A 12,644-nucleotide genomic window follows, 5' to 3' on the forward strand; every position below is an offset into this window, starting at 1 on the left:
GATTCCATACAGACACGGCCGTGCTAGTCGTTGCACGTTGCCCGGGCTCCTCAACCTCAAAGCTGTTCCACTTAAATGGCTTTACTGCTTCATGCGTCACAACAACTTGCAGTCTGGTAGAGTGACAGTGGGGGGTTTGGAAGGGGGAGGGGGAGGGGGGGGCTGAGGCCGCTTGTTTGTTGATGCAGAGGTGTGTTTGGACCCAGCCAGCCACATAGTGTTGTAGGCTCACGTGTCAACTTAACCCATTATGACCGGGAAAGCTGTCATCTGTCATTTTACATTTTAACCACTTTAACCACTATTTGTATACTTTGTCTATTCAAAAACAGCAGATATACAAGCTCATATAGACGTTGTGCGGGTCATTTTATTTGATTCTATGTACGTCCGATCCCTGCCTATACGCACCCGTCTTTGAGCTGATCAGGTGTGCATAAGACTGTCATTTTAGATTTCTTTGGGCTATTCAAAAATAGCAGATGTACAAGCTCATAGCGCGGCTCAACCGAGTGCCGCACTATGAGCTTGTAGATCTGCTATTTTTTTTTAAATCATGAAAATGTGTGCAAATCTTAGTTTGAATATGTATATTTTTTAAAGCGAACATTTGTAACTCAAATCTTTGCTTTTGGGGGGGTCCCTGGAACAAAATGTTTTGAGATGGGGCTCCGCGGCCAAATTCGTATAACATGAAAAAGTTTGAGAACCACTGATATTATAGCAACATAAGTGTTTCAGAAAACTGTTTAGGATTTAGAAGACATTTTGTAGAATCGGCCTCAGGTCTTAATGGGTTAAGTCTAGTCAATGATAATAATAATAATAATAATAATATTAGCCCACAGGTTCAAGTAGAATTTGAAACTGTGCATGACATCCCCTCCTGCCATGCTTTACATTCCCGTTGTGCGAATCACACGCTTTACGGTTGTTATTTCATGCTCTGTCAGAATGTTTACGCTTTGCCGTGAAATCTTTGCCAGATGACATTTTCTTCTGTATTGTGTTCATACGGAAGTGTCAGGGTCTAAACACAAAAGGCGGTAGGACAGGAACAAAATGAGTTGTTCAGTTGAAATTAAAGCGTGAATAACACTAATCTCAGTAGAACACTGTCTTATGCTTGCGTGGTGGGTGAATTATCAGTAAATATGCATTGTACAAAACCAACAGGGGCGTTGTTGATGTTGTACTAACATGCATTTGCAGAGAACTTGCATAAATATGGAATATCCGCCTCAGGGTAGCAAATATGCCTTCATTCAATCCCTCCTTCTCTCACACATTGGCATTATGACTTCATTTTTATTACATTTATTTAGCTTTGTTTAGTTTTTAGCCATTATGCCATTCCATGTGTAGTCCCTGTCATTGCTGTGGGTCTAAGGGAGGGTGTACTGTAGAGACAACGGAGTTCCCCAGGGCTCTATACTAGGACCGATTTTCATGTCAAGGACTGCCTAAATTAATATCGATTTGTCCGCGGACCCCCTATCTGAAAATATTTTGTGCCAGGGACCCCCATACAAGATTTGCGGAAAAGTTATTTTTCACAAGCTTCTCTCAAGCTTTTCTTTGAAAATACCAGATCTACAAGCTCACAACGTTTTGCGTCGCGACACGTTGTGAGCTTGTGCGTCAGCTTTTTTGAAATAGCTCATCAATTTGCAGTGTTTGTGTGTGTGTGTGTGATCATGCAGCCTGGTCGCTTCTTTTGGGCTTGTTTTGTAGACCTGGCCGCTTGATCCTCTTGCTAAATCTGGTAACACTGATTGCCAGCCCCTTCTTTTCACCTGACAGTAAGGAGTTTCACTGGGAGGGCGTACAATGCGTGGAATACAGTTCGGCTCCCTGCTGAATAACCTGTAGGAGTAACTAGTGCAGCAACAGAGATCGTTCTCCCCTGCCGGCTTCCCACCCACAAACACAACATTGTGTTTGTTGGTGTGCCCAGTCAAGCCGGGGGCACTGTGGAGGAGGCCTAGTCTCCATGGTAGTGGGCAGGAACTTTACCCCTGCGTCACCCCCGGACACCCCCCTATGTATTTGTATTTATTTATTTACTGTAAATTATTTCACGACATTTTTCGCTTTCCCCTCCTTTCCTTTTCTGTGCATTGTTCCCCCGTTGAGCCAAATGTTTTGTCACCCACTGAGTAACCAGGCAAACATCGACGCGTTCTGGGTTCACTTGGCCCGTTGCTGGGGGCAGGGGGGCTTAGCAGCAGGCTCCTTTTGATGATTGGACAAGACCACATGCTGGACCTTTAACATCCTGAAAATCCTGGGGAGACAAAGAGGAGGAGCAACAGAAGTAGAAAAGAGAGTTTTGCTGTATACGGCTGCAGCAGTGCTGATGTGAAAACACAAACAACTCGAAGACTCGAAGCACACACACACACACGCACACGCACACATACACACACACACACACGCACACGCACACACACACACACACACACACACACACACAACACACACACACACACACACACACACACACACACACACACACATTTTAACCATTTATTTATGTCCACATAAAGGAGAAACATACAGGGACAAGTACGCTCAGTACTCTATGGGTATAAGTAACAGCGTCTCCACCATATCCAGTATGGCGGCTGCCAATTATAGCAGAGACAGCACAATTGCCTAGCCTTTTTGCCTCCTTTTTCGGCATCCCAAGTTGTTGAAACCCTCTAACAACCATTCTATGGGTATGTCCTAGACTGCCACAGACACACACACACACACACACAAACATGCACACAAGCAGGGCAAGGGAAAATAAAACTGAGGAAACCCCACACGGGAGTGAGAGAGAGGATTCCTTGGTATAGCTGTCTTTTATGTTTGCTCGATGGGATAGAGAGGCTTACTAAAGATGCGCCGTGCCATTCCTTTGCCCAATCATCCGTCTTTCTTTATCCTCCGCTTGACTAGTGCGGCAAAATCCCAGAGGAGATTCCTACTGGCTCCATCACCCCCCCCCCCCCCCCTGAGCTCCAGGGGCTTCCTCTCTAGACAATAGGTGCTGGTAATCTCCACCAAAGTGCTGGTGCCAATTTAAGCTGACCCATGGACTAGTCCCTGTTTTGCATTTGACTGAACCAACACTGCTCTTCTCTTCTCTTCTCTTCTCTTCCCCCACAGAATGAGGGATTCACTGCGTAGCTGTTATGTAGGAAATTCTTATCGCTGTTGTTCAATACACAAGAAAGTTGAATGAATGACCTTTCACATTGTTTCTCTGCACACGTGCCGTACTGACTGATCAAATGCAGCTACAAGGGAATATGGTACAAGAGAGCTAAGCAAGTGAACAAAGCAAGTTAGCGGGGTGAATACTGTGGCTGTTTGTTGTGCTTTATTTTAAGCTTGTGCAGACGTTCAACAGTTGCGTAAGTATTTGTTTACTTTTTTTCACAGAAGACAAAGAAGCGAAAAGCTACTCCTACACACACACAGCTCTGAGCGTTTTATCCCACCTCTAAGTATCAGCCCTGTCAGACCATGCCCTGTGGCAGTGATTTGTTTTGCATGGCTGACAGCCTTAACATTACCAAGAGGAAACGCGTATTGATTGATGGAGCACTGCTTTACCACTGCAGTACAAACTGCCTGTAATATGGCAGGGAGCTGGATGTAATTACCATATGATCAATGCCCACATTTCACCGGCCATGATCACAAATACATGAAACATTTATGAATTGGATAAACACAGCCACCAAGGTCATTTCTCCAAGTAGGCAAAAAAAACAAAAAACAAATCCCACCCACTCTATGCCCTCGGCTGAAGTGCTCTTGTCAGAAAATGAAATTCTGAATAACCGGCGGTCATGCTTTTGTTTGGGAGGCTTTCAAGAGCACTGGGAGTGCTAGCCGAACGCCCCCGGTCTAACCTGCTCTATTGCACATATCGAGTTCAGGCCCAGGGATCGATAGAGCCTTAGCCCAGCAATCATAATCTCCTCAGTAAATGGCCTCCCTGCCTGGAAGTAATGAAAAATAGAAAAAAGTGGTGACCAGCAGAAGTGAGAGAGAGACAGAGCGGCCATAAAAATGACGTCCACAGCTTTGAGAACTTTCACTCTTTCATTGTTGGTGTTTCCTCCTAGGGCTTGGATTTGGCCTTCAATCTGTCATTGGAAACACTTCGATTTCTCAGTAAGAGATATAAGGATTTGCCGGAGGAACTGTTGACGAGACAAAGACGCTTTTGCAATTCTAAACAGAGTTTGAGGGCAGAAACGTCAGCGTCCCATGGAAATTGAAGAGATATGAGCTACGCTCCATGTGAATGGCAATCAGGTGCAAAGTGGCAACCAGGCTGACATTGAAACTGGAGTCAGTCCGAACAGGGGATGTGAACTGACTATATGGTACTATACGGCCATTTCACGGCTCAAACACCTGAAGTGGCGTAGCTGTCCCTGGCGATGTGTATCCCCATCTGCACTCGTCAGGGGGTGAAAAAAAAGAATAAGAGTAAAGATACTGTATTTGATTTACTTTCACTTGTGCCATGAAAGGAGAGAGAGAGAGATGTGCTTCTGACAGTGTCTTCCTCAACTGAGAGGTGCTATAATAACCCAGATGAAAGATTGTGTAGTTGAAAGGCTTTTAGTTGAATAGAACGAAGCATTCATTAAACATACGGTATTTTTCCTTCCCCCTCCCTAAATACAGCTGAATCAAGTCTAGCATCGCCCCCAATTGCCCCTTCTATCCTATAGTGTCTGCTCCCTGTCCTCAGCCTCTGCCAAACTCAGTCAGCAAAATGAGCCCCTGGCATGGCTTCCTCATGGCTCCCATGAGTCGTTGCCCACCGTGCTGTGCCCGCTGCAGAGAGAGAGAAGGGGGGGGCTTAAGCATCGAGGGCAAGCATTGATGAATTATTCGTTCCGCATTTGCATTGTGTTCACATCCCATTGTGTTGCCATGGGTTGATGAACGAGCGAGCCGGCTGGCTCAGAGAGGAGCTTCAGCCTTGTGTTCCTGTCTCACTGTGAGCTCCCCAATTAGTTTTACAGAGAAAAACATCCCCTTTAGGAATCTATTATTAGAGCGTTGTTTCCTCTGACGCAGTAAATCCGAACGGTAGCAGCGGTTCCGCAGGAGGCTTGAACACAGCATCAGACAATGAGCGCTCGAATCCATGACGTTACTCTCTCTCTCACTGTCCAATTTCACAGCAGAGAAGTGAATAGCTGATATCCATCCCCGTGTCGGCACCCAGACAGGCAGACGGAAGCACTCTGCGTAACATCTCCCTTTGACAACAGAGCCTGTCTGGCATAGAGTTGTAACACCATGTTACACTATGCCTCCGCTTTTCTCTACCTCGATCATAGTTTAACCACTTAACCACAAAACATTTCTAAATTATTTCAAAAATAGCCCATTTCATTTTCACCTGAAGACTTTATTATTGATTAAAGTGGTTAATACAATGCTGTTTGAACTCCTGTGAACAAAAGCACCCCCCCCTCAAAAAAAAAGCCCCATCGTACCAATTCTCCTCTCCTTTGCTTTCCACCGATGCATTTCATTAGCTCATTGCTCACAGTCACACAGTGTCAGCAAAAGCAATTAGCCTTGCTAATCAGTAGCGAAATGATCACCTCCACTTCTATGGGAGTGTTACTAATTCCAGTTACTAGATCTCACGAAATTTGCCATTTAATGTACCGATAAACAAACATAAAAGGCATGGCATTGGCCGGTCGTGTATCGGCCAATTGAATCACACTAGAGTGTGATTCAGCATACCAGCATATTTCACAATGCTGTGTAGTTTCTTCAAAATATTTGTACAGGTTTTTTTTTTTATGGCGTTATGAGAGACAGACAGTGACAGAGACGAACGCATACAGTGATGCCACACAAGGACACATTTTGGTATGTAAATCTTTCCATGCCTTACATCAGCAGACGTCAGTGTGAATAGTAAATATAGTATCGGCACAGAAAAATGTAATATCATCAGCTATTCAAGAGACAGATTAGATTTCTCCGGCTGCGTTTGTCCAGCTCCCTGTCTGCCTAACATCCCCGGCCCCCAGCACCCCAGCACCCCAGCCTCACTGCTCTCTCTCTCTCTCTCCCTCTATCTCTCTCTCTCTCTCACACACACACACACACACACACACACACACACACACACACACACACACACACACACACACACACACACACACACACACACACACACACACACACACACACACACACACACACACACTCTCTCTCTCTCTCTCTCTCTCTCTCCGCCTCTCACTGTAATGGAACACACAGCCAGTCAATTCACAAGGCCAGACAGCTGTGAGTAGGGAGAGTGTTCTCTGGCCCGTCATTATGCAAACTTTATTCAATATCATGTCTGGATGTGCAGTGGTTGGTCGGGATCCGCCCCCTCATTAACTCCTCGACCCGCTCCGTCTCTCCCTGATCGGCCTCTGTGCCGCCATCATCCCGGCACGTTCCAAACACGACCTCTGTTATCTCTTTGTTTTTTTTTGCTCTTGTTTTTCGCGTCTGTCCTTTTCTCTGGCTACTTCTAACATTCTCTTTCTTTCTCTCTCTGCCCACGGATTTTTATTTCTCTCTCTCTCTCTCTCTCTCACTCTCTCTCTTTGCCTCCCTCACAGCCTCTCCTGCACCCACCTCGTGCCGACAATGGCCCCTTAGTGTCACGGACGATGAGAGCTTGGAACACAATGGTTCTTCTCTTTGGATTCCTAACATTACAGGGGACGGTGGAGCAGGCGGGTGCACGGAACATGCATAGCTCAGGATTCTATTATTCGGTGTCCCTGAAGCAATGAATGCCTGTGACATAGCCAGAGTGTGTCTGTCAATCTGTCTGTACCTCAGCCCGTACACACACACGCGCGCGCGCACACACACACGTGCACACGCACAGGCGCGCGCACACACACACACACACGCGCGCGGTACACAGTTCTTATTATTTTCTTGCTGAACTCTCTCCTCTCTCTCACACTCTCCGTCTCTGTCTACTTCTTCTAATAAAAACGCAAGAAACTGGTCTTTTGTAGTGCCTCATAATATTGGCTCTTTTTATTCTCAGATGATGCCAGTGACTTAACATTATTATTAAAAGTCAGCACATTCATTCTAGATATTTTTCACTTTTGGCACAGATCTATCTCAGCGGCACACTGAGGCTGAAGCGATAGCGTGCTAATGGACTTTTAATGTGCCTTAATGACACTGGCACTTTCCTTAGCATGGGTGTGATTGTGGCACCGTACTCTGGTCTGTGTGAGGCCTGGCAGTCAGATAAACATGGATCCACAGGTACAGTAAATGAAAACAGCTTATAAAGCCTTTCAGGCTCAAGGACGTCACCCACGCAGTATCACTGCTGAAGTGTTAAAGCTCCACTGTGGATACATAACAGGCTGAAACCTGGGTCTAGCTAGGGCTGCAACTATCAATTATTTCTTTTTTTCTATATCGACAATATATTTCTTTGCACAACAGTGAAAATGGCACATCTGCAAGGTCACAACGTGTCGCTGTGAGCTTGTAGATCTGCCATGTTCACTCGATTTGACATTTGTTGCAACTTTTTGCATGCCCAAAATAGGAATCAATTATTATATCAAATGATCGATATTTTTTTATAATCGAGTAAATCGATGAGATCTATTAACTGTTGCACCCCTTCCTGTGTCAGACTACGCATGCAGGCTGATGAGGAGTCTCACGGCATCAATAAAGACAAACCATGATCGTTCCATGAACGAGAGCCCACCTTTGTCATTTTGCATCGCTATTAACACATTCCATGCCAGAGTTTAATCTCATAATGTACTCACCAGTGCCAGCGTTTTATTGTTGTTTTTTTGTTTTTTTCATGTCGCCACAGGTTAAAAGTGCGCGTTCATTTGGTTCTAAACACACAGCGGATCTGTGAGAAACGGCCAGCGAAAACAGTTTCCAAATGCGAGCCGCCATCTTGAAGATACAGCCGATCAACGCTAAACAGTGATCAGCGAGGAGAAAAACAACAACCGAGAAAATTGAGTTTTAAACAGGATCCCAGACAGGAAGCGGATACGATCGAAAAAACCGGAACCCGAATAATTCCGTTTCCGACCGGAAACCGGAAACGGAAATGGATAAAAAAAATTCGGAAAGTGCACCTGGGGCAATTTCAATGGGAATCGGCGGTTCGCGTAGATCTACGCGACTGGCACGCTGCGGCTTTAAATAGGTTCGCGTAGATCTACGCGACTGGCATGCAATGTGTTAAGATTGATTTGACATAGTAAAATGAGTGAATTAGATTCCAGCCTACTGAAAGGATTCTCTCAATGAAGACCCACACACACAGTCAGCCTTCATAGCGAGCGAAAGTACTTACTGGGCCCACTTTCTCTGCCGGAATGGGCCATGGAGCTTTGTGGGCATACTGCTCCGTTACGTTAGTGGCAGTGCTGATGTGTGTGTGGTTTGACCCCAAAATAGCTTTTTTGAACGTGAATTGTGAATCGTCTCTCTCTCACACGCACGAACGAACACAGTCATGGTTTTGACGACTTTGTAATTATTTTGGGGACTTTTTGTTTACTCTCTGGTGGCTTCTTTGGACCTCCTTTTGCCGGAACCAACGACCGGAACCACAAGCGCCGTGCATCTACAAAATGATTCCCCTATTTTAAAACTTGTTTAGTTTGGTATAATCGTTTTGTTTCTTTTGACATAATAATAATTTTCTATTCCAACTTGTGGCGCGACTAGCAAGACTAAACTAATTGATTCGCATTATGTGGGGAACAAAAACAATGCGACGCCAACCACCGGAACCACAATACTTTTTTTCCTTTTTTCTAAACCGGATCAAACGGCTAGTTTTAGAACGAATACCAGGCTTTCCTCCGAGGTGGAAAGTCTGGTGACGCGAGGTTACCTTGTTACCATCACACCCCCTTGTTAGCCACCACACCTGTGTCATTAGTTTGATTGGTTGTTCTGTGTGTATTAGTCTTCGATGGTGCAACACAGTGCTTGATGTACGTTTTTGAAGGTGCTCTGTTCTGTGACTTTCGCCTTCTGGTGAGAAACTGTGGTTTGTTCGTTTTTTGTGAGTTCTTCACACACTTAGGCTACATCTCTACACTATGACGTCTTTGTTTGAAAGCACATACCTTTCGATGCATTGGCACCAGTGGGGTGGCCTTAAGTGGCACGGACCACCCCTGGAATCTCCTTGGCCACCGCGGTTGCCACCACCCCATTACACCCCAGGTGCTCTCTGATGGTTGCGGCTGCTTTGGTACTCCAGAGTATTTAACACGCCTTTACTTTGTAACAAAATGGGTTGTAATCATAAATACATGGCATGAATAAACATTCATTTGAATTAATTTCAAACGACGAAATGGAAAATGAAACTGTAATGATATCAGAGCGCTTTATGACATCAATTGGGCTCTGAAATCACTCATATACTTATCCCTGCAATGCTCCTCCTGGGCCACCCAGTCAAAAACGTCTGATCAGGTATTTTTGATTAGTGTGGATACATTTGATTTGTTTTGTTTTGAAGACCCAGCCCTTTAACCATTTAAAGCTGAGTCCCCCCCCCAGGGCTCTGCACTGTACTAGGTCCACAGTACATTGGGTAATTAGGCTACATCTTTGGTTTCTTTGTTAATATTACCGACATCCAAGTAGATTGCATTCATATAAAAATCAATCAGCTAGCCTACCTGTCACCTGTTATTTCTCCATATCGGATCTACACTGATGTGGGCATTAATACGCTGACATGGCTTCTATACTTAGAATTGTTCTATTCTTCGTGAAAATCCATATTGGTACAGAGTGCTAAACCTCATATTAACGACACAATGTTTCAGTGTGTTCATAGACCACCAGGCTTCTGATTTTAAAATCATATTAACAGCGACATAAGCTCCTGTTCACACATGAGAAATGCAAAGAAAATATATTGTATACCCATTCTTGTTTATTCCTAGACCTTAAATCAGTAGTGTGAGTATATCTGTCATGTGCCTTCTAGCACAGACGCACAGACAAAAACCATGGCGACCACAGAGAGGAGAAACATCCTTTGAATGTACAATCGCTGTGTGGCTACAAGTGCTGTTTTATGGATGTCGTCAAAAAGGGATATGCCCGGCACGTGCATGGCCAGTGTACGTGAATGGATATGTGACGTGCGTTTTCAGTCTTGGAGTATGGATGGAGAATACTCCTGACAAGGTGCTAAAACTAACATTTGGACGGAGATGGTTTTCATTTTGAAACTCATTTTAAAACCCGGGTTTTCAATAAAAAAAGGCTTAGTGTAGATGTAGCCTTCAAGAAGACAGAAAACGAGCCTTCTCACCATAATACTGAGGTGTGTGCTACCACTTCGAATGCTCTCACACTCGTTGCGCGCGTGCGTGCGTGCGTGTGTGTGTGTGTGTGTGTTTGTGTGTACGACGTGCGCACACGCATGCAGTCCCACCATCCCTCCACCAGAAGGCCATTGAGACAGTATAGTTAAAGCCCACTCATAAAGCACAGAGAGAGAGAAATTCATCGCTGCTCAGAGAGGAAATGAAAGACCTTCTCCTAACTGCTGAGGGGGGTTCAGCTTTCTGCTCCCCTGCTGTCCTGGCATAAAGCAGCCCCGATACCAAGGTGAAATATAATATTCTCTTTCAGTTAGGAGTATTTACTGTATCCCATAGAGAATGAAGTCACTCTGGCTCTGGCTGCTGGCCAGCTTATTATTGCAGGAGAGAGAGAGTCGTCTCTCACCGGCTCACCAGGAAAAGGTTGAATAGTTTCACTTTTCCTGACTTGACATTAACTTTTAGTTCTGGTTGCCACATGAAGTTACAGTGCTGTCCATTTCTCAGTGAACACCCTCCTCTCCCCCTTTCTCTCTCTCCGTCACTCATCCTGGCTAGTGGCAATGGTATCTAATTTGGCCTGTCAAGGTATGAGTGCCTCTGTGGCCCTGTGATGGTCCTGTGATGGCCCCAGGACCGTCGCTTGTTTCATGAATAGTGAACCTTTATCAATGAGAGAGCCCCTGCAGGTCATGCTGAAATTAAACAGGAGATTTGGAGCATGCTCTTGTTTCCACCCTCGGAGGGAGTCGTCCCGGTTTTATCTTCTAATTCTTCTCCTCTCGCTGATAGTAACATCAATGTAAATCACATTGATGTTCGGTCCGGGGATGTGCCTCTTGTGTCTTGACATCGTTCATTTCCCCCCACACATAAATCAAATTGGCATTTTCTAATCTGTGCTTGCTTGCCTCTGATGTTTCGGCTAACACCAGCTTTGTTTGCACCTTAATTGGATTCTGTGTCTGTATTTAACACAGCTCTTAATATTATATGGTGTGTGTGTGTGTGTGTGTGTGTGTGTGTGTGTGTGTGTGTGTGTGTGTGTGTGTGTGTGTGTGTGTGTGTGTGTGTGTGTGTGTGTGTGTGTGTGTGTGTGTGTGTGTGTGTGTGTGCGCATGCGTGCGCGTGCGCGTGCATGAGTGCCCGACAATAGTTGCAGGAGATAAACAGTATAACCACTGGGTTAACTAATGTAGGCGAGACAAACCTGGCTGTAGGTGAAAATACTGAATCATTTATTGGCTCTGAGAGGCTGTTTACAAATGAGCTGCACGCTGATTGGCCTAAACCCCTAGCTTGTCTTACCATTTTGTAGTAATAGTGCAACTGTTTTCCTGCAGGGATAGTGGGACTACTACTTCCTTCTATTCTGTTATTCTGTTATCTATTTAACATGGCATAAAATGATAGTTCAAACATAGCGCCCCACACTGACGGCACAGCATCCCACATGACAACAATTAACCATGGCTGTAGTAAGATAACCAATTACCAGTGGTGGAAAGTAACTAAGTACATTTACTCAAGTATTAAACTAAGTGTTAAATAGCTCTATATTCTGATAGTACTCATTGCTATAGAGTGTCTGTTCAGTAAAAGGAGTCTCCTTGTCTCTCCAGCTCTTTATTAAACGAAAAATGCATTTTTGTTTCAGTTTCAGTTTCATTTCCAATTTTATCCAATCAGGACAGAGAACTCAATCAGGATATAGATTAAACAAGTGAAATTGGAAGTGATGACACTAAGAAATGAGCAGGCAAAATTGGAACTGGAACACTATACAAATTAAGCTTAAAAATGGGTACTTTCTCCTGATTGGCTGAGATTTTGACACCTACCAGAAAATGTATTTTCTGTTTATTAAAGAGCTGGAGAGACGGGGAGACTCCTGTTACTGAACAAACACTCTATACCAATGATTACTATCAGAATATAGTGTTTTAACCTTTTAACAAAATACTTTTTGTTTTAACCAAAAAATATCACTTACCCTACCTTTAAGCACATCTTTGAAGTAGTTAGTAGTTTGTGTGTAATTATTTTTAGGATATATCCTCTGCCTACTCTGTCGAATGTCAAATTGATTTAATCTCCGTTTCAATCAATGTCGCCCTTCATAAGTCTATAATTTGGTCGCAATAGAGCAGTGGTTCACAAACCTTTTAGCTCGAGACTTAAAAGAGAAATTTGATGTCTCCAGAGGAACCAAACTAGTGAAAATAGCTCACAACG

At 44.4% G+C, this 12,644-nt stretch overlaps 1 protein-coding gene across 2 annotated transcripts in view; it reads left to right on the forward strand.

Annotated features, from left to right (window-relative positions):
* The window catches only part of sema5a (sema domain, seven thrombospondin repeats (type 1 and type 1-like), transmembrane domain (TM) and short cytoplasmic domain, (semaphorin) 5A), a 159,242-nt gene that overhangs the window by 59,605 nt on the left and 86,993 nt on the right, over positions 1–12,644 (forward strand). The window lies entirely within an intron of this gene.

This window comes from Gymnoscopelus braueri, assembly GCF_963280865.1.
Source record: "Gymnoscopelus braueri genome assembly, chromosome: 21".
Taxonomy (NCBI): domain Eukaryota; kingdom Metazoa; phylum Chordata; class Actinopteri; order Myctophiformes; family Myctophidae; genus Gymnoscopelus; species Gymnoscopelus braueri.